We start from the raw sequence: 21951 nt of genomic DNA, 5'->3' as shown, positions 1-21951 counted from the left end.
TTACTTCAATGGAAATAGGAGTTTGACATAATTTCCTTAGGATTAGACAATGATATATATAAGCCATTATTATCTACAAAACAACATTCAAATCATAAAATTCTAACTGTAGAGTATTTGGTGTATTTTGACAAATATAATGGTCTCTGAACAATTTTTTATGCTTTTTAAAGTAAAGCAAAATAGGGTAGAAGATAGACTTAATTTTCTTTCCTTGTCACCAAATGCACTTAGCACTCCCTAGTAAGAAACATTAACTTTTACTTGTTTAATTATTTAATGTGCTTAGGACAAAAGATAGCCTGTGGGAGCCAGTTCTCCCCTTCTTCCAGATGGGTTCTGGGGATGAAACCTGCTTTTCAGGCTTGGCAACAAGTGTCTGTACCTACCACCCGATGAGCTTCAAAATAACTTTAAACAATATTACTTATTAATTACTTAAGAACTACAACAGTGTATTTTGATCATACTCTTGCCCTCCTCTTTCCATTCGACTTCATCTTTTGTGTTTGTTATTGTTATTATTATTATTAACCACTAAGCCCAGTTTGGGACTAACTTTTAAAGATTTATTTAATTTATGTATGTGAATACACTGCCGCTCTCTTCAGACACACCAGAAGAGGGCATTGGATCCAATTACAGATGGTTGTGAGCCACCATGTGGTTGTTGGGAATTGAATTCAGGACCTCTGGAAGAGCAGTCAGTGCTCTAAACTACTGAGCCATCTCTCCAGCCCCTGAAATACTAACTTTTAATAAACACTCATTACCCCTATCAAATTCTACTTTATAGAATTATCTGCGATTATAAATGGACTTCTTAAGTCAGGCCCTACAGAATGAAAAAGATTTCAGGATCCTACAGCTAACTTGCCAGGAAGAGGCGGATGAAGGACTAGAAGGCACATGGTACTACAGGAGCAGGTAAAGACTGCCAAGTTGTTTACTGTCTATAAAGAGCACCAGGTGACTATGGTCCTTTTACATAAGCAATTCTATGATCACCATGTAACTTGGATAAAGTATTTGTCTCCATCTTCACTGCAAAATAGGGATCACAGCCCCTACATCACAGGACACTAAGGAGGTAGAAGGCTCGAAGGAGCACTAAGGAGAGGCCAGGCAGCCAGGCCATGACTCAACAAAGAAAGGCTCAGTGTAGCCACACTTCCAGTCTCAGCAGGGACGGCCTGGCTAAGCCTTTCACAGGGCTCGGTTATTTGGCAAGAAGGGTGTCTCTTGTTGGGAATAGACAACATTTTACAAAAATGTTTTCAAGGATTTTGTACACAAATAAATTGAACTTACATTGTGAGAGTTTTGTTCTTGGATATGGGGTCTGATTATGTCACCTGGGCTGGCCTCAAATTCCTAGGCAAACTTCCATTTTGAGGCATCAATTGGCTATGGGCTGCTGCTCTGCTGGACTTTTGGAGAAGAATGTGTAGGCCCGGCAGGAGCTTTGGACTGTTGGCAGGACCCAGGTGGCTATGACTTCGGCAACAGTCTAAGAGTCCGAACAGAGCATCTCCATGTCTCTGCTTTCTTATGGACAACAATCCCAGAAGATCAGGGCTCAAGATCTAACCTTACAGCCCTGACCACTTCTTGGTGGGGCGGGGGGTGAAATTCCAGATAGGAATTTGACTGAGGAAGGGTACAACACAGTCTATAACATGGTATGATAGTCATATGAATTCTAATGATTGTGTGAGTACATGCAAAGATCCTGTTAATTTTATATACACATTAGCCACTCGTTATATGCCAATAGATGCTCAGGAGAGAGGAATAAACCTGTTATCTTAAGGAGCTCTTTAAGAGTAAACTGAGAATGATGGCATGTCTGCATCCCAGCTCTTGGGAGATAGATAGAGGGGGGAAAAATCAGGAATTCAAGATCATCCATAGCTACATCCATGGGAAGTCTGCAACCTGTTCTGAGTATAGGAGACTTGTCTGTCTATAAATAAATAACAACAAAGCCTTCAAAGCTGTTCCTTTAGACATGTGTGGTAGTACATACGTCAAAATCCTCGCACTCAGGTGGTAGAAGCAGGAGGATCGCTTCAAGGCTAATCTGATCTGCATAGTGAATTTCAAGCCATCCAGGGCTACACTACAAGAGCATATAAATAAAACAAAACAAAATACATCACAACCACCAAAAGAAATAGCTGGATGTGGCAATTCATGCCTGTGATATCAGCTCTGAAGAGGCTGAGGCAGACGGATCACAGGATTTGAGGCAATCCTGGCTACATACTAAGCTCCAGGCTCACGTAGTCCAAAGAACCAGCCTCTGTTTCCTCCTCCTACCCTCAAAGCCCAGGCAACAACAAAAAAGGAGTCTAGCATCCCCAGGGAGAAGGACTATGACAAGGATGATTTAAACACTGCACATATCCATAAAGAACCTCCAAAGGGTAATTCCAGCATGCCATCTTAGAGGTAGGTAGGTGTGTAACAGGTTCCTTAGTGTAGACATTCAAGGACTCTAAGAAGCCCGGCTGGCATTTATGCTGTTTTAACAGAATGAGTGGAATTCACCCAGTATAACAAAAAGAAAACTCAGACTCACTCACATGCCAACCTCTGTAAGAGCAAGTCACGCTCCTACAACCCTAGCCTGAAGACAGTTCTTCATGTACTGAGTGCAGAAATAATTATTGTTTGCATAGCCCATTTAGCCATTAAAGGAGGACTCCTCTGAGATAGGCTCCCATTATTGTCCTGAACTGCTATTTAAATCTTTTGTTAGCAACAACTTTTAATGAGTACATTCCTTGTTTACTAACTATAGGTCTCCTTGTGGCAATATTTGGTGAACTCTTCAATGGAGAGGGAACTCAGTAAATGAATGTTGTTTTGATTTGATGAAATTAGAAGCTATAAAAGAGAGTGTTTAGATGTGAGAACAGGAGGAGCCTTATACCCTAGTTGCAACTTCTCACTATTTTTACTGGTTCCCTCTTCTGAATCTTATCCCCTGTTAAAACACTTGACTTCCATCTGACTCTTACAAGGCTTAAACTCTCTTTGTAAATCCAACCTTCAAGCCAACAAACCTATCTAATTAGAGGTGATCTTAGAGTTCCCAGTCTCTATTACTTTTTATAGTCTCCTGTCCCTTCCTGTTTGAATTTTATGTAAGCAATTAAAAGGCCAAAAAATTTATTCAACAATACACATAACTCCAAAAGGGGAATAACTCAAAAGACATTTAATTATCAATCCCCAAAGTTTACACATTAACCTTAAAATACAGTTAACACATAAGTTACCATCTGGTAATCAAGCCATGTGCTTCGCATGACCATGGGAGAGACCAGGGCTAATGAAGGAGTTCTCTCACCTTTGCTCTGAGTGACTAGGTCATGCATGTAGTCTCTGTGTTTCACAAGTTCCTACTGTACATGCAAATAACGAACCTCCAGAATGTAACACATGTAATAATGTGTTACTAACTTTGTAACCAAGTCTTATGTTAAAGCAAGAGGCTAAGGAGGAACAGTTTGCTGAAAACGCTGTGATAACTCCAGAGACATTAGCAATCATCAAGAAAGAAGCAACTCCATTCATAAAGCAATCACAGCCCCAACTCTACACTCACAAACCCTTTTGTCAAACTGATTACACCAATAGGTTGTTTGAAACCCATGCTTACAAAAGTACTGTGATGTCCAGGCACAGGCTGGGCTCTGACTGCAGCCTACGCCAACTCTACCTTTTTAACAGTTTGCCAAGATGAGGGTGTTATTAGCCAGGCTTGGCTGAAACAATGCACGGCTCACAAAGCTACTTTAATGTACTGTCTCTATTGAGAATGACAGTAATCCAACAGTAGCCTGTGACACTCTCCCATCCCACCACAGGATACACTTTGTTTCCAACAAAGGAGCTCCACACTACGCCTGCAGGAGCCGACCCCAATGAAGACTGTGTGGCTGCCAGGGAACATCTGTGAGTGCCACTGTACAGAAAACTCGTTCTTTCTTCTCTTCTCTTTTCTCTTCCTTTTTTATTTTCCAGACAATAAATTGTGTGACTGCTTGGTAAGGAAACAAGCTTTCATTCTCTTCTTCCCTTTTGTTTGTTTGTCCATTTAACACACAGTCAACTACATCTGCCACCCACCAATCTAAGTCCAGACCCAGGAACACAAGGAAGGTTGTTTTTTGACTTCTTAAGAACTTTTACACTTGAGTTCAGCTAAAGAATGAGGACTTTAAAGATAACAAAAACACATTAACAAAACGAAGCTAATTCTGAGAATATTATAGAACTTCATTTATATCTATTGAGTGAAAAATCCAGATAAAACAAGTTTTTTTTTTTTAAAGGCAATATACTCTCAAGAGGAAAAACCCTGCAAATTATGTTTCTCTGAAGAATATCTACAATGTGAGCTAATATTTCTATTTTTTTTATTGGACATTTCTTTATTTACATTTCAAATGTTATTCTCTTTTCTGGTTTCTTGTCCATAAGCCCCCTATCCCCTCCCTGTCCCCGTTCTAACCCCCCATCCGATAATCCCCTACACTGGGGGTTCCAGCCTTGGCAGGACCAAGGGCTTCTCCTTCCACTGGTGCCCTGCAAGGCCATCCTCTACTACGTATGCAGCTGGAGCCATGGGTCTGTCCATGTATAGTCTTTGGGTAGCGGTTTTGTCACTGGGAGTTCTGGTTGGTTGGCGTTTTTATTCCAAGCCCCTTTGAGCTAATATTTCATAATAAAATCTCATCTTGTTATTTTAGACCAAGAGAGACTTTTCTGTTATGTTTACTTTACCTCAGATTAATCAGTCAGCTTAACACAAGATAACTCGAGGCACAAGAGGCAAATGACTGAAGATCTGACTAGGCTGCCCCTAGGCCTACTGAATAAAAAAGGGAATTCAAATGTGTAATAAACATGTGCACTATACAGCCTGATAAATTAAAACAGTAGTCGACAAAACATTATGAGATCAACTCCTTTGAAAGATGGTATATGCTGGCTTAGAAAAATAAACAACAGAATTACTTCATGGTTGGGTGATAACACATTGCTCTATAATAAATCTGTTCTTGGTTCTATAGTCAGGTAGAAAAAAAAATCTCTTCATTATTGCCTCTTAGTGTATATGGCAAAATTAAATTTATTATTATTAAAGAAATAAAGGGTAACTCATTTCTTCTCAGACACACAGCTCTTGACCTTGTTCCCTCTAAGCCCACTGGAAAGCTGTGTGACAAGTAGGATGAGGACATCTGCTCAGGAGGGAGGGGCTGTGGGCGAGACTCTCTCAGGTTTATCCTTTTAAAGAATAATCAAAATGATTTGTTTATAATATAGACAATTATGGTTCAAAAAATTTACTGAAGCTGTAATTGTAGCTAATTCATACTGATTTTCACAGACTGGAAAAAGAAACAGACCATGAGAATTTTAAGTACTTTTTTATTTTGAATATTAATATTAGTTCAGAGTATTACCAAATAACTACAAAGTGTATAGCTGAACTTCTTTTAAAACTATCTGCTACTGGCAGGTACAAAATAAATGGAAAACAAGGTTTTTATATTCTTTAAATCAAAGTCCGTGCAGACAGAATATTCAGTTTTACTTTGTTCAGCTGGCACTAGCTAATGCTACCAGCCACATATTCACAAAGAACAGAGAAATGGATAATAAATACCTGGGATCTGACCTCTTACTGTGCACAGCGAAGTTACGTATCACCCTGTACTTGTGTTTTCTAGATATTAACCCTGATGGCTTGTGTCACACAACATGGCTTGTCCTTTATGTATTATCTCACTTACTCTCATACCATCTGACAGGCAGACATTACTATTACCATACTGCAAAGGAAAATCTTCCCCAAAGCTAGAGAGCTAGAAGTCAGAGCACAAACTGTTCTTTCTGAGTCCAGTCTGTGTTCTTTTCCTATGTTACTGAGTCAAGAAAGGCAGACAGTAACTGTTACCATCAAAGAACACCTACAGGGCAGCTGTGGCAGTGAATGCCATAACATAAAAGTCCCATCATTCTCTACTGTGGCTCCGCTGCCTTCCGGCCAATGGTCCTGGCAACTGCATCTGCTTAGAGAAGTTAAGCACCTTGTGATGTAAGACAGTTTGTAGATTAACAATAATTTCATTGTAAATCTGTCAAAAGTTTCATTATACCATCTTTGTATGACCTCATCAATTTCTAGGAAAGCTGAACCAGTGGTTCAGTGATAGAAAGGGGTTTTCTATGGAAGGAATATTGATTTGATCAACTAAACAAGAAAGAAAATTAATTTTTAAAAATTTGCCAATATTCACTGACACATTTGATATTTTGTGTAAATGGGTGATTCTTAGTGCTCAGCTGACTGTGGGAAGAGGAGGGGTATGCAGAGGCCTGCAGTAACTTCTGCTTGGACTATTAACTCCTACCACATGTATGAAGCATCATGGTTCAAGGGCCACTAATTGAAGTATCAGGGTAGAGGTCTATTCAGGAAGACCTAGACATAATACACTTCCTATACGGTGATACACTCCCTACCTTTTATGGCTATGTGTACACAACTGCACCTTACATCTGATGTACTAGGAATGTACTAACAGCAAATCAACTGCTCTCGATGACTATGAAGAAACTTGATGATCGAACAGTCTTACCACAGGTGGATATGCAAAAGAAATAGAACAGCACATAGAGAGAGGGTCCTATGCATATTGTGGTACTACTCACAACAACCAGGGAATGGGGCTGAGCTCAGTGTCTCCAACAGATTAGGGGTACAGAGAATGAGGCATATATACAATAGAATCCCACCCAGTTATCAGAAAGGATAAAATCCTATCATTTCCTAACAACATTTTCTAAATCACCTAATGAGCCAGATTTCATCATTATAGAACGTATACAGCACAGAAACATCACATCTTGCCACAGAAATATATACAAGTATTGTATCAACTAATAGTAAAATAAAAAAAATTCACCACAACATACGAAAACAAAAGTTTCTTTTAAGGAGTGGATCCTCTCAGTGTTCTGGTCTCTTTTATATGTTATCATTATTACTCTTGCTGTACTGGCGCTTGCCTCAACTTCCTTAATGTCAGAAAATCAATCATCTTATTAAGAAACCTATGTTGGATTGGCAAGATGGATCAGTGGTTAAAAGCACTTGCTAATAAGCCTGATGATCTAAGTTCAATTCCCAGAACCTGTAAGGTAGAAGAGAACCAACTCCTCCTCATTTCACACACATGCATATGCATGTATACATACAGAGATGTAAGCACACTAATACATACATGTAAGAATCTATTTTAAATGTCACTAAGGATTCATGATACTTTTATAAGGGCTAGAGTAGAGTTCTTCCTCTTTAGTAAATTCTTGACCTACATGAAGAATGTGTTGACTATTATTCTGAAGCCTTATCTCTATAATGCTCTGCATTCTAAGGAGAACATTTTGGTAAGAAGAGGCCAGGTTTCAATGCAGGGGCTTTTCAAGCACTGTCTTTAGAATTCACTAACCATTTTTCAAAATGTGATCATTAGTAAAACAAACCCCTTTACTTTAGGTTATTTAAAGTTTCTCCTATACATCTTGATCATGAGCCAGGATGCAATCCAAATTCAGAAGGACAGCTGACAAGTGACTGCAGTGTCCTGGCTTCACTGCACAGCAAAACAACTGGACAGCAGAATTACGATCTCCAAAGGTGGTCCTGCCTTTCCCACAGTATCCAGTTACTTGTCTAGGTCCATGCACAACCTAAGTGATAATTCACTTAGATTTAGACTACTTTCATTCAAAGCCAACTTCCAAACAAAGCATCATCTACACTTTAAATGGTGGATGAAATTCTACCCCTATTCTCAGGAAAAAGGGGCAAGTAAGAGTATCGCACTGGGCAAAAGTCATATAGAAAAGAACTGACAGTGTACTCAAGCTATGTACCCCTGAAGAAGAGAGAACTGCTGAAAGACCAAGAAAAAAAACACATACAAACAAACAAATAAACAAACAAACTTAAAAAAACCTTCCTATATTATTTTTGGTTTGGATATTCATATTAAAATACCCAAAAGGAAACTAATTTTTAATGTATAATTGCCCTTCTCACAAATCTTGCCACAAGTCAATGATATCAGCTTGTTCCAGAATATAAATATAAAACATGTATCTTTATAAATATAAGAAGTATGAGGTGTGCGATAACTCTGGATGAATTGTTGGCCAAGAAGTCCTAGGGGCCTCCAACAATACAGTACCTTAGAACTCCTCTTGATTGTCCACTAGAACTAGATGGTAACACACTATTAAGACATCAGATGTCTTAGTTATAAGATATTGCTAAATCAAGCTGGAACTGAATTGGAAGCATTCTCCCTGCTGGCTTTCATTGAATTCGTTGCAAAGCACTGTGCAGGAAACTGCAGGAGAAGAGATGTACTTCCTAACAGCTTTGATACTTGCAGGCATGGAACACAACTCTTATGGAAGTAACAAACCGCCCTGTGATTGGATCTGAGGTATTTCCCAAAGGTTGAAAGCCATTCCTAGCACTGTAAACCTATGACTGAAGAAATGATAGGCTCTTAGGGAACTTCTATTGTCTAGTTAAGTTAAAATAGTGGCAAATTGTCTTCTAAATATCTATTTTCATACCCATAGACAAAAGGTATCCCCATCCTTAATCCAAGATAAATCATTTTGTAGTGACTGACAGTTGACGCTCAAGGTGCAGAGAGTAAGTGGTGGATGAGAGCTCAGCCATAAAGAAGATACTCATACCACACCCCCTTTTAGGCATAGACATTATAATCATAAACCCACAGAAATTGGGATTATCTGCACTTGGCCTGCACAAGACTGGTCTTGTTGATAATTAGTCACAGACTCATCAGGCTGTGGATAGATCTGTGAGAGGAGGAGTCATTCACTGTCTTCAGTTATGAACCAAGTGATGACATCAAGCTCCAATTGATAGTTCCAAACCTATATTACACAGAGGACCCTAGTTAAACTCAGTGGGTCATAAAACACAAAAGACATGAATGTGGCAAAGGGATCTGTAGGAAGGATGGAGAACCGACAGGCATGAGAGGGCAATAAGGAAGGGTGGGAAAATACTCAGAATGCATTCTATACATGTAAGGATTTGTCAAAGAGCAAATTTATTCAATTAAAAAAATGAGAGCATTTTTAGGAGCTTCAGGGACAGTTGTTTTGTCCAAGAAGAAAGTGACTTAAGTAGTGGCAAGTCAGTAGTTGGTACAGCTGGCAGGACAGCACTTGAGATCAGCGCCCAGAGCCAGTACTGACTGACACAGGACCAACACAGGCTGCATCTCATACAATAACATGATTTGGAAAAACCTGGCATTTACAGAGAAAAACTTGTTACAATCTTTGGCCTACAGTAATAGTTACCTCTGGTCAAGAACTGGCTGTTCAAATGAAGGTATAAATTCAGGGACCAAGGATGACTTTGCAGTCTTAGAATGATCCCCAAGTTTGTGAATAAATGACTCAAGCTCAGGCAAATCTACATTCATGTAGCTCTATGACATCATTTTTCCCTGTCTGTGGGATGATTGATCCTGAGCCTGCAAGGGGCAAGCTGGTCCCAGGCTTTCCAAATCTACCATATTTCTTTGCCTCCAATTCTTACATGATGACATCAGTTTCTTTTATGAAAATGTTATAACCTGAGTTAAGAAGTCCAGCGCTACAAGTTTGGATTGAGATCCTATGGAATCAATGTGAATTTACCAGGCATTTTTCAAAGGTATTAGTGCTTTCCCTGATTTGATCAAAATTGATGCTTGGTAACTAGCGCTTATACACATTATTACATAAAGTTAGTTACATTGGGTTTAAGATTGCTTTTAGGACAGTACCCCTTTAAAAGTCAGTGTTTTAAAAATACCTACTACCTATTATAACTATGGCATACACAATAAACCATGTATGGCAAATAAACTCACTTAATGTCCAGGTAAAATATTGAAAAGTTGACCCACTTTGGAATCAAATAACCCGCAGCTTGATCTGTGTGTCTTAACTGTTCAGGAGGTGATTCTAAAAGGTGCGGAAACAAAGTTATCTTCATGCTTAGTCAGAACTATGGCAGTATCTTTCCACCAATTCTCCATATCTTTAGGAGGAATCAAAGTGCTATTTCATTCCGAGTGACCAAGATCTAAGATTAAAGACCTCCGATGCCCCTGTCACTGTCACACTCTATGACGTTCCACTGACCCCAAGAGCCGTTTCCCCAGCTGTGTGGTCAGCCTGGCAGCTGCCTTAATAATGCAGGCCAACCTGCCCCAACTCCAGAGCAGCTGCCGCACCTGCTCTGGCAAGGCAAGTAGCGTGCTAAGCCGAGGAAAACCTTAGCAGTGGCAGTGGCTGTGGCTGTGGAGGCAGCTGCTTGCCCATGACACTGATACAGAGTGCTTTGCGATAACAGCTAGGGGGGCAATGGAGGGAGTGACTACAGCTCCGATTTATGAGGAGCACATTACACTCCCAAACTTGCTACATCATGGAATATTACACTGTTTTTCATATCTGTAATTTAGATTCCCTAACATCTAGGCACAAGAGAAAAATCTCACCACTTATACATCCCTAGTTTTAAGTTAAACAATGAAGTATCCTAAAGATTTGGGTCCAGCACTTCAAGAGCTAAAATGGTAACTTTGTGCTATTATAAAGTTTTGAAATAATAAAAACATCACACCGAGGGAGAACTGAACTGGAAGTGGATAGCAATTTGATAAGGACAAGAACATTTTGGGGGAAAGGTGTCCGATTCATAAAAAACCCTCTCTGCAAGCATTTACTAGGATGTAAAGTCAAATAGAATTTAGAGGTAGAGCTGATGTTCATGCTTGCTATACAGATAAGCTGTCCCTACTGATTTGCCTTTTAAAACAGTATCTCTGCCCATGAGTAATGCTGCCATTAGCTGTAGTCAGAGAGACATGTCTGCAATGACCGGCAGTAACTGCAGACATCCATGGGGCTAAGGAAAAGGGACTACTGAATATGCACCCATAACAGAGTCGCCTGCATTGTCTCTCTGAAAGCTGAGGGGACACTGGAAGAAGAAACAGAAGGAGTACAGGCAGGAGGAGAGGCACTGAGTAGTCTGGAACGCAGCCATATGGTCATGACACAGCTTCACACTCTATGGTTACCTGCACACACCGGGAGCAGTTGACAGCAAGTCATGAAGGGGTAAGGCCTCATGAAACCTTACCCCTTTTTGAAGATTTACACATAATTAATGGTTGACATTTTCTTCAGTTCTATAAACCACTGCTAATTTGCTTATACTCTGGTAAAGTATCCTAAATATCCTAATGTGAAACTCACTGAGCTAGACATGTATACACATAAACACACACCACACACAGGCATACCATATAACACATACATACCACACACACACACACACACACACACACACACAGAGGCAACACCACCACACATACACATACACACACACACACACACACAGGCAACACCACACATACAAACACACACCACACATATACACCACACACAAAGGCACACACACCCAACACATGCACACACAACACACATCACACACACCATACACACATGCACCACACATGCACACACACCATACACACACACAAACACACACACACGCACCACACACACAATACACACCAAACACATACGCATACACACAACATACTTGTACACAAGCACCAGAAAGGAGCTGGTTGGGAAGAAGAAGGAAATAATTGTGAGTGGGAGCAAGGGGGGGACAAGAGAGAGTGAGTACATGTGAAATACATTATGTTTGTGTATCAAAACATTATAATGGAATTCAATATTATATATAATGAATGTATGCTAATAACAATTTTAAATAATAATGCCAAGCTAGAATGATCTACATAGGAAGACTTTATATCCAGACAGACATTTAGGTACAAACAGCACTAACTGGTCTCAGTGTGTTATTTTAAGGGGGTGGGTGGTTGGAAAGAAAATGTAGGGAAGAGGATGTACAAGAAAGGCTAGAGACAAGGAGCAGAGGTGTGAATATTATATAAATGCACTGTATTCACATATGAAAATTCCAAGATAATATATAATAAATGTATTTTCTAAAATTCCTGAAAAATAGGAAAAAGAAACTGCCTTGGAAAAGGCCTAAATATACACCCAAAAAGTCTGATAAACAATAGAGACGGCATTTGAATTTGTGGGGGAAAGATGAACTATATAAGTATAATCATATTGGAAAGCCCGGTTTTATATGTGGGCTGGGGCAGCTTGAGTCCCTCTTCGTCCAGGTGAAATGCGGAAGCACATGCACGCAAGGCGTCCCTTTCTGGATGATGACTGTGCCCTGAAACTAGGCAGTGGTGATGCTGCTGTATTAGCTCCTGCTGAATCACTGTGACCAAAATACCTCACACAATTAACTTCACGAGGAAGAGCATTTTAACTCCGTTTTGGAGGATTAACCCATCACAGCAGGGAAGGCATGGCTGGGTGATCAGCTCTGGACACCAGTGCACAATGTAGGCAGGAAAGGCACTGGAGCCAAAGGCCAGGATATACCCTTCAAGGCATATCCCCTAGCGATCTCCTTCTGCCTTCTAGTACCGCCAAAACATTCCACAGCCTACCTAAATAGGCCTGCCAACTGGGAAGCAAGCATTTACCACATGACCCTGTGAGTCATGTGCATATGCATGGTGAGTTAGAAATGTACCTATGTGCAGATGTGAATTAAAGGTTAGAGGAGGATGTTGAAAGATGTCCTCTACCACTCCTTTACCTTTAAGACAGGATCTGTCAGCAACCCTGAAGCTTGTCATGTTGGCTAGATGGCTGACCCAGCCAATAAGCTCCTAAGATCTGACTCTACCCTGGTCTCCTGGTGGTAGGGTCACAGGATCTGCAGCCATGCCCAGCTTTTCAATGGATGCTGGGGACTGAGCCCACAGCCTCGTGTCTGCAGAACAAGCACTCTTACCCACTGCGCTACCTCCCCAGGATCAAACTGCACACCTTTAAATTCTCAGTCTCCATGATGTACTCTGCCACACCAAGAACAGTAAATATCAGATCCATTACGGAAGCTGAGAAAGACCAGGTGTTGGATACACCAGCATAAACTGGGATGATCCCAAAGTAGAAAAGGGTTTTCCTGACAGACACATAGGATATTGCTAGACCGTAAACCACCCTGAAGCTCAATGGCAGAAACAAGAGCAATCACTTATTCTGCTCTACTGCAGTCTCTTGCAGTGATGGGGTTTAGCATGGCAGACCCACTGTAAAGATGTCTCATTCACACAAAAGCCAAGTTTATCACCGACTGTTAGCTGCTGACCACGTGAACCTTTCTGAATAGAACATGGAGATTTGGACTCTTCAGTGATGGTGGTTATATATTGTAAAGCACTGTAAGAGGTAGGTGGATGCTTTTAAAACCCACAGTTCCCAACTAGCATAAGACCACTTCTGTTGCAGTGTAAGGCTCAAGAGCTTTACAGTACACACTGAAGGACAAAGCGACCCCTTTGACGGAAAGAATGTCAAAGAGCATTGGGACCGTGATATGGCAACTTTAGTAATTCATAAAGGAGAAGGTGGCTGCACTTACCTGTATTAAATTTTAAGCCTTCACATGATCCATGATTGAAATCTAAAAACTACCTTGACCTTACTCAAAAGACCAATTTCTTGGTTCACTGTTGTCTAATTATACTGTGAGTCCATTCTTTCCTTCAATTCCTAATACCACTTCCCAAAGTAAAATCACCCAAGCTGCATACCTTGACTATATGGTACCCTTTTCTAGTTTGATCTCACTGTTTTCAACACCACACACCTGAAATCACAAGCAGATAACCATAAACTATGATCTGGCAATAGTCAGCTATCTAAGTCTACCTGAAGCAGGCAGGATGTGTTGGGCCAAATGTAGAAAGTCAAGAGAGACTGATAATTACCTTTGAAAAGTAAACTTGATCAGGCCCACTGTGCAGAGAAGCCTGGCAAGTTCAAAGAAAACAAATCATTTTGTTAGAATAGTTGTATTCTCATCATTAAAAGGTTAGGTAATTAAAATTAATATTATTTTTTTTTGAGATAAAGTCTCATGTATTCCAGTCTGGTTTCAAATTTATTTTATAGCCAAGGATGACTATGAATTCTGCCTTCACCACCCTAGTGTTAGAATTGCAGGAATACGCCAACATACCTGGCTTATATGGTGCTAGGGATTAAATCCAGACTGTGTATACTAGGCAAACACGATAACAACCAAGTTATGTACATACATGGCCAAGAGATGGGCAGGATGGCCCACGTCAAGCTGAGAAGGCACTGGCAGTTGGCAGATGCCAGAGTGTGACCCAAGGTAACTCAACTGTGTTCCAGTGGAAGGCCACATATCCAAGGGTAGCAGCAATTGGACATGACGAGTTTGGGGAAAAAACCAACAGCAAGGATGCAGACAGGACAGAAAGCTGAATGGGCAGGGAAGGAAAGTGGTAGAAGATCTGTACAGAGTGAGGAGAGAAGGCTGACAGGACCCAAGCATACAGAGAATTCTCAAAGAACTAATAAAAACTTAACATGGGTCTGTTACAGTAAGTTCTAAGATCTAAATTGCTTTGAAAGATATACCCACAATCTGAGATATAAAATTACAAACTACTGTTTTCTGGCACAGATTAACTGCTTTACTATGCATTTCACTATAACTGAATTCTCAGTAATGCTGTTAAATGGAGTTGTTGTGAAGAACCATAAAGAAACTCACAAATTTTATAAGTTTCATTTATATTATTTTATATGGAGAGAGAGAAAGAGAGAGAGAGAGAGAGAGAGAGAGAGAGAGAGAGAGAGAGAGAGAGAGGAAGGAATATGTCCTAGGAGCCACAGGTTGTCAAATAAAAAGTGCTAGGTGTGGGCTGCCTCCCTCTAGTTGTTAGTCAGGGGTGTTCTACAGATCCCCAGGTAATCCAGGCTACTGCAACTATTCTTGGTTGGCAACCAGAACTTTATGGTAAAACCCTAGTACTGAAGATCCATACATTTTGATTATAATGCATGGATAAATCAAGTTGGTACTAACCAGGAAACATTGGCCCTGCTTTCACAGAACTGGAAGGTGCTATGAAGGCTACTGGGGGAGAGTGTATGTATGTATGTGTGTGTGTGTGTGGGGGGTGTTTGCTGGTCATCAACAGGCTTACCCAACTGTGAACCCTGTGAGCTACAAGCTATAATAACCAATATGGCAGGATATGCCCATGGATGAAATTGTATCTGTGTCTGTGTGCAGAATTAAACAACTATAATTTTTTTTTAGTGGATTTAAGGCTGACTCCATGAAAAGAAATTCATGGTACTGTAAATGTGGCCAAGAATTCCATGGTTGAGGAACTCAAGGTTCCCTGAGTGTATTATTTTTGCTAAATGGGCATATTATCAAATTTTCCTCTACATTCATAGCCTTATACCCATAGATCCATTAGTTCTCAGACCTCATAAGTAAAATTTATTTGTGCGGTAGATGATGGCTACCACAGAAACAGCTGCTTAAAGTGCAGAAAACAAGTATACCATTGTTATGAGCCAATGGTTAGGAATAGGAAGGACTGGAGCAAAAATTATCTTTTAGACGTGGCAGGACTACTCATGACTGCACAGACATTGTGACTGACTACATAAGATCTACACAAGATCAAAGTCAACCAACATGGCAGCATGAAAGAGGAAAGGGCTCCTGAGCCCCCACGCACAGCTGAGAAGCTACTCACAACTGACGGCTTCTGGAGAGCGAGGGACGGTTTTCTTTCTTTAGGAGTGGACCTGGAAGGCTGAACCACAGAGGTGCATAGCTCCACACCATGAGTGCTTGGCAGCAGCACAAAAGGACTTCGTGGGTTACAGAAAAGGAAGCAGGTGAGTGCAGGAGTGGAAAGCCAGGGGACTGAAGTCAGGTGGCCAGGCTTGCATGGTAAGAATCTCTACTCTCGCCTTACCACTCACAATAGTCTACATGGATATGCTACATTGTATAGTATTCTTGAACTGCAACTTTAATACATTGTACTTAAGGCAAAGAAGTAGATATATACAATCTTTCCTTTTTATATTAACCGTACCAGTCAAAGTATAAATGACCCTTGTGTCTTACTGATCCAGTGCTGTGAAGAGATACTATGTCCAAGGCAAATTATAAAGGAAGGCATTTAAATAGGGGCCTACTTACAGTTTCAGATGCTTAGCCCATTATCATTATGGTAGGGAGCAGACAGGTATGGCAATGGAGTAGTAGCTGGGAGCTTTACATGCTGGGCAGGGAGAGAGGGAGAGAGGGAGAGGGAGAGGGAGAGGGAGAGGGAGAGGGAGAGGGAGAGAGGGAGAGGGAGAGGGAGAGGGAGAGGGAGAGGGAGAGGGAGAGAGGGAGAGAGGGAGAGAGGGAGAGAGGGAGAGAGGGAGAGAGAGAAACAAACACTGGACCTGTACCTGTCATGGGCTTTTGAAACGTCAAAGCCCATAACCAGCGACACACCTCCAACAAGGCCACACCTCCTAATCCTTCCCCAACAAATTATCAACTGAGGACTAAGCAAGTATATGAGCCTATGTGGGGAGCATTTTTATTCAAACCACCACAATCCTCCTATCCTAAGGAGTCTGATTTATTTAATTGCAATAAAGTTTAATGTTTACTCTAAGGTTTAAATCTTACAGAAAGAATTGATTTCACCAAATTAGAGCTAGCTATTACAAGTACCATGCCCCTAATTTCAGCACCTGTAGAGCTGGAGACAGGAGAATTGTAAGTTCAGAGTTTGTCTGGATTTTCCCCTAATCACCCACTACAAACTAAAACAGAACATCTCTTCCCATGTGAGAAACAAATCTCCAAGATGCAACATGTTACCACATCTTCAGTGTTCACCTCCAAGAACTACGAGTTTCTTTCTTCCATTTGTTCTTATGTCATTTCTAAATTTTCTATAGATAGCTTTTTACAAAATGGTAAAGAAATAATGACCAGTAAATCATTAATTATAGATCTATAAAATAGATCTTTTTTATTCACATGACAAGCTTCTGTTGTAAAGGCATCATTTCAGGTTGAAAGTTCATAATGGTCTCCATGTATTAAAAATCAGTTTCAAGAATATAGTCAAAAAAGAAAATCAATAACCTGGTACTTTTGTACTTTATAATAAGTGACATTGGAGCCCTTAAATTATAGTCCTGGAGGCACAAGCCTGTAAATTCAAGGGCCATCTGGACAACTTAGTGAGATCTTAGCTCAAATAAAAAATACAAAAAGGCCTGGGATATAGCTTGGTGCCTGCCTAGCATGTGCAAGGCTCAACCCAGGCAGGTTGTGATGTGTCTAAATCAATCACACTCACACCTGTATTATTTTACATTTAAGCACAAGATATAATTTTGGTGAACAATGTATAAAGGAATCATGTTCAGAGAAACTTGTGAGAAATTTTTCTTTCTTAAAAGATACATAAGAAACAGACATTTCCTTTTCTTCGCATAGTACTGTCAGCTCTGAATATGATGTCTAACTTTTATTTTATTTGTGTGTAGGTGTTTTAATTGCATGTCTGTCTATGCTTATGAAAACAATGTTCATTCCTTTGTGATGTCCCCAAAAGACTCCAAGTGGACTTGATGTATTACACATCCTATTTTTAAAAATCAAGCCATTCAAAAACACCTCATTCCAAAATAGAACATTTCCAGTCATTTTCCTGATCACAGATAGAAACTGTTTTACTTCCCTAGACTGAGATGAACTTGTCTGACAGATAAAGGGAGGCTATTGGAAGAATGCTGTTTCTAGTAAGCCCCTTTCCCCTCTCTGTCTTCTAATTGTCAGAGATGGCATCATCATTGACCTGCACCCTACATCAACAGAGGGAAGAAAGGCAGTTTTACATTGGGGTAGGAATGTGGCATATTCTGAAGGAATATGTAATATATTCTCATGTAATGACAGAAATGCTCTTCTTGAAAGCATTCCGTGGACAGGATCTACATTGTCAAAGGACTGGAGCCTCACATGACAGGCTAACCTGAAGAAACGACAGAGCAACAGCGATAGAGAAGTCTGGGCCACTGAGCCAATCTCCTCCTAGCTGCTTGCTGGAGTCTTCATCAGAGGGTGGGTCTTACACATCCAAAAGTTTCAAGGTCCCATAGCCAAACAGCAGGCTGTACACACCTCTCCTGAGAACTGCCTACTTCTACAAAATACATCATCTATTCCTGGATGGTGGTGGTGCTGCTGGTGCTGGTGGTAAGAAGCGTGGTCAGTAGTGTTTACAATTTGGTAAATTTGACAAATCTGTCCTAGGTAAAAACACCCAAGAGCAGACTGGAAACAGAAATATTGGTGATTTTGTGAAAACTAACAATCTCTTAAGGTAAAAAAATTAAACCAGTGAAAGTATGTGATGATAGCTTTTTAAAAGAGATAACGTTTGGTAGTGAGAAAATTAATTAAGATTCTTGAGAAGCCATGCAGCTGAAGTCAGAGCACTGATTAACAGAGCAGCTGTCAGTGCGAAGGTCCCTATGCTGATCCTGTTCTGGCTGAGAGCTGAGCCTGAGAACCTGTCAGAAAGGTGCTCTCACAGTGGAAGACAGCAAGCAGCAGCTGCAGAGCTCAGCGGGTTGCAGCCCTCTCTTGCCTTTCAGACTCTAGTTGGGAGAATTCTGGAACCAAGCATTTGCAGCTCTTGTCACCACCATAGAGGGCAGTGAATCTCCTGTGTGAAGCTGTCACAGGCTGGATGGAATGGAGTCTGCTCTTATGGGTCTATGCAGGCAAGTTTAGGTCACAGTGGCAGAATATAACTGTTGCAATATAACTGACTGCCCCTATCTGAGAAGTTAATAAGAAACAGTCATTGCATGACTCATATGAACTAAATCAAAAGTGACTATTCAAATTTCTTTTAGGAAAGATGAGAAATAAAGTAGAAAACGAGACAGAAAAGGCTCATTTTATATGCATTTTTAGAGCAATTAAGAAGTAGAAATAAAGACCACTCATTACGTATTTTATAGATGTATCACACTGTAACTCATAAACTTGAGCAATTAAACAATAACAAAAAGACAAAGACCACAGGCTTAGAGAAGCACAATGGAGATGCACTAATTAATTAATTAATGCATTAAAGTCACTTTAATTCTCGGGTGGCTATCTGCACCGTGGTTCTGTTCTATGTAGAATCCCCTGGGCAGCGTGGCTACTTGTCTCTCCCTTCCCTGTGTATTTGGAGGGGACAGGACACTATGGTATACTGTGGATGCCTCCTGCGAGCACACACAGCTCCACAGTGCCTGTCTGGAGTGGAGACCTTGTGACCTCGCACAGGGGTACTGCTCCTCAAGAGCAGATGTTCTGCTCCCTCGAAGGAGCTCTGCCATGCAGAATACCTCTGCGACTCTGCTGCTGCTTCTGCATTGTCATGCATGGTACAATGGTTAATCTCCTGTATCAACCTGGCTAGGCTATGGTACCCAGTAATTTAATCAAACACAAGTCTAGACATTACTGTAAATTTACTCTGCAGAGTGCAACATCTACAGTTACTCTCAGTCTTATAATGGGTATCATTTAGTAAGCTGTAAGACTAAGGAAAACTGCATGGTTTCCTGCAGAAAGAAGAAATTCTGTCTCAAAACTTCAGTATCCACTCTTGCCTGCTATCATGTCCTACATAATTCAGACTCGCCAGCCCCAACAATGGTGTGAGCCAATTCCTTAAAATAGTCCAGCCACAGCTACATCACAGTTCCTGTTGCTTCTGATTCTCTGGAAAGCAAGCAGATCCAGATGGTAGCACCAACCTTTCTGTCTTGTGTGTGGAAACCCCAAACCTCCCTCTCTAAGATGTGCATCTGCCAAGACTGTACATGGATGCCAGGCACTCTAGAAGTCTGAGGGCGCAGCAATGCCCTGATCATCTCATGCAGGCTGAGGTTCCATCTCAGAAGGCTGAGTCGGAAGTTCTTCCCTGCCCTCCATGTGCTGGCTGTCCCTGGGCTGGAGCCTGGGGCATTAGAAGGACCTACTTCTCCTCCCCTACAAGCTCCTAGGCTACATTTGATTCAAACCCTAATTAAAGTAAAAATCACCTATGTTTAGGCTTTTCCTTCTTGGAAATCTCAAAGAAGATACATAGCCAATCCTTCTTTTACACCAAAGTCTTACACCCTTAGAGAAAGGGTCCTCTGCTTACATATTCCTAGCTGCTAGAAATGATTCCTATTTCATATGTTTACTAATAGAGAAAGAGGGGAAAGGTGGCTAATTTAAACACAAATACAGTAGTCCCACAAATCTTCAAACGACTAAGGAAGTGCTTCAATGAAAAGACATGGACTGGCAGACTGGGCAAAGCCTAATGACATACTGCTTGTAAGAACCACACTTTAAACAATGTAAGTTGCAGAAATGCATCATGTACACACTAAAGCTAGTGGAATCCTACTAATCACATATAAATCTTAAGGCATAAAGCATCAGCAGATAAAATGGACAAAAGGACAACTGTATAAGAAAGAGATTCATCTAGGCACCTAAAGGATTTCTCTTGATATAAAGAACTATCTGGGGAGGATGTTGAGAAAAAGGAACACTCCTCTATTGTTGGTGGGATGGCAAACTGGTACAACCACTCTGAAAATCAATCTGGTGGTTCCTCAGAAAATTGGACATAGTGCTACCCGAGGACCCAGCTATACCACTCCTGGGCATCCAAAGGATGCCCCAACATACCAAAAGGACACATGCTCTATTGTGTTCATAGCAGCCTTATTTGTAATAGCCAGAAGCTGGCAACAACCTAGATGATCCTCAACTGAAGAATGGTTGCAGAAAATGTGGTACATTTATACAATGGAGTACTACTCAGCTATTAAAACAAAGATATCAGGCAAATTGATAGAACTAAAACATATCATCCTGAGCTAGGTAACCCAGACCCAAAAAAACATGCATGGTATGTAATCACTGATGTAAGCCCAAAGTACAGAATACAGAGGATACAACCCACAGACCATACTGAGTTTTAAAAGAAGGAAAAACCAAGTGTGGATGCTTCAGTCCTACTTAGAAGAGGGAACAAATAAATCACAGGAGGCAGAGGGAGGGAGGGAACTGGGTGGGAGAGGGGAGAGGGACGAGGGAGGAGGAAAGGGGGACAGGATCAGGCATCTTGGGGAGACAGGAGAGAAGCTCAGAGGGACAGGAGAATGAATGGAAATATGGAGCTGTGAGGGGTGGGGCGGGGAAACCGCTAGAAAGCCCCAGAGACCTGAGATGTAAAAGGCTCCCAGGACTCAATGGAGATGACCTTAGCAGAAATGCCCAACAGTGGGAAGATGGTACCTGAAGGGGCCACCTCCAGGACATAGACAGGGCCCCAGTGGAGGGGTGGGGTCACCAACCTACCTTTCAAACTTTTGACGCAGAATTGTTCCTGTCTAAAAGAAGTGCAGGGGCAAAAATGGAGCAGAGACTGAAGGAAAGGCCACCCAGTGACCTGCCCAACTTGGGATCCATCCCATGCACAGACACCAACCCCTGACACTGTACTGATGCCATGCTGTGTGTGCAGACAGAGCCTAGCATGGCTGTCCTGAGAGGCTCTACCAACAGCTGACTGAGATAGATGCAGATACCCACAGCCAAGCATTGGACTGATGTCAGAGACCCCAGTGGAAGAGTTAGGGGAAGGACTTAAGGAGCTGAAGGGGAGGGCAACCCCAAAGGAAGAACAACAGTATCAACTAACCCAGACCCCTGGGAGCTCCCAGACTGAGCCACCAACCAAAGAGCATACACAGGCTGGTCTGTATCTCCTGGCACAGATGTAG

General features: G+C 41.2%; 1 protein-coding gene, 1 non-coding gene and 1 pseudogene across 2 annotated transcripts in view; all 3 read right to left on the bottom strand.

Annotated features, from left to right (window-relative positions):
• The window catches only part of Mrps28 (mitochondrial ribosomal protein S28), a 130608-nt gene that overhangs the window by 24886 nt on the left and 83771 nt on the right, over window positions 1–21951 (bottom strand). The gene's annotated exons all lie outside the window — the stretch shown is intronic.
• The window catches only part of LOC134485882 (uncharacterized protein C14orf119 homolog), a 30668-nt pseudogene extending 8717 nt beyond the window's left edge, over window positions 1–21951 (bottom strand).
• Window positions 9590–9708, bottom strand: LOC120101256 (small nucleolar RNA SNORA38). Its single transcript, XR_005501632.1, has one exon. It is a non-coding gene; the product is annotated as a small nucleolar RNA SNORA38 (small nucleolar RNA).

Source organism: Rattus norvegicus, chromosome 2 (assembly GCF_036323735.1).
Source record: "Rattus norvegicus strain BN/NHsdMcwi chromosome 2, GRCr8, whole genome shotgun sequence".
NCBI classification, from domain to species: Eukaryota; Metazoa; Chordata; class Mammalia; order Rodentia; family Muridae; genus Rattus; species Rattus norvegicus.
The sequence above is the reverse complement of the archived record's forward strand: the minus strand, read 5'-3'. Positions and strand labels throughout refer to the sequence as shown.